Source organism: Sceloporus undulatus, chromosome 6 (assembly GCF_019175285.1).
Source record: "Sceloporus undulatus isolate JIND9_A2432 ecotype Alabama chromosome 6, SceUnd_v1.1, whole genome shotgun sequence".
In the NCBI taxonomy this organism is placed as follows: domain Eukaryota; kingdom Metazoa; phylum Chordata; class Lepidosauria; order Squamata; family Phrynosomatidae; genus Sceloporus; species Sceloporus undulatus.
In genome coordinates, this window is record NC_056527.1 from 149,553,234 (window position 1) to 149,554,754 (window position 1,521).

Below are 1,521 nucleotides of genomic sequence, written 5' to 3' on the forward strand. Positions count from 1 at the left end.
TAATAATAATAATAATAATAATAATAATAATAATAATAATAATAATAATAGCACAAGCAATAGCACACACAAATCCATGCTAAATAAATAAGACTCCAGGTGCAACCAGCTTCCTCCAAATGCCTTTGAGAAGCCTACAAGGGAGTTGCAAAGACCCAAATCCCTGTTCTCAAGTTTGCTTCTCCAAGGCTTACTGATCCAACGTGGTTTCCATCATCCTTCTGCTGCAAGGAGAGCCATCTCAGGTAGCATCTGCATTGCAGAAATAATGCAGTCTGACACCACTTTAACTTCCCCGGCTCCATCCTACAGAATACTGGGATTTGTAGTTTTGCTTGATGCCACATTAACTGCCCTGGCTCCGTCCTACAGAACGCTGGGATTTGTAGCTTGGTGAGGCACCAGCACTCTTTGGCTGAGAAGGCTGAAGACCTTGCAAAACTACCAATCCCACGATTCCCTAAAACGGAGCCGAAGCACATAAAGCGGTTTCAAACTGCATTATTTCTACAGTGCAGATGCACCTGAAAAGCCAGCCTTTCTAGAGCAGGCCAGGGCTCCCTGTGAACCAGCATGGCGCAGTGGTTCCAGTGTTGGCCATTGGGAGACCAGGGTTCGAATCCCTGCTAAGCCACAGAAGCCCACCTTGGGTGCATCACACTCTCTCAGCCTCAGAGGAAGGCCATGGCAAACCTCTTCTGAACAAACCTTGCCAAGAAAACACCCGCTAGGTTTGCCTTAGGGCTGCCATAAGTCTGAAACAACTTGAAGGCACACAGGAACAATGACAACAACAACAACAACAAGGCCTCCGTCTGCTAGTCACAAGTGGACACACAAAGCTCTGCCATTTGACCCAGGACCATTGACACTCAAAGGTAGACTGGTCTTTCAGAGGGAGGCTCTATCAGCTAATATTCCTTTTGCAACCAGCTGCTGCCCAGAAGCCCCCCAAAGCAAGGCGAAAGAGGGCCATTGAGATGGAGAAGACAACCCCCTCCTTTTGTTTTGTTGCCTTTGACTTGGTGGGCCTTTGTGGCTCCTGCTCCATCTTTAGAGGCAGCGTCCTTTCTAAGGAACTCATTTTAGGGGGAGCAGAGAGGGACCCGAAACCCAGACAGAGATGGCTGGGTCCCGTTTATTCCGGGGTCCCATTCTGCCTTTTTTAGGGCAGCCATGAGGCACCTGTTTAAAAACCATTTTAGGGGAGCTTTGGAGGTGATGCCCTTTCGGAGTCTCTCTCTCTGTGTCCCCTTCCCTCTTTGCTCCATGAAGAAGTGAAAGAAAACTGCATTTGGCGGAAGACAGACACACAGCCCCCGCTTGACCCCCCAGAGCTGAGGTCCTTCCCTCCTTCTCTCTCTCCCTCTCTTATTTTCTTCCTCCATTCCTTCCTTCTTTTCTCCTCTTTCCCTTCTTCTCTCCTTTCCTTTCATCCTCCCTACCTTCTTCCCTCCCTCCCTTCCTTCCTCTCTTCCCTCCCTCCCTTCTTTTCCCCTTCTTCCTTCCTTCCTTCCTTCC

At 48.9% G+C, this 1,521-nt stretch overlaps 1 protein-coding gene across 1 annotated transcript in view; it reads right to left on the bottom strand.

Moving 5' to 3' along the window:
- Positions 1–1,521, bottom strand: part of FAM189A1 (family with sequence similarity 189 member A1) — a 142,681-nt gene that overhangs the window by 140,657 nt on the left and 503 nt on the right. The window lies entirely within an intron of this gene.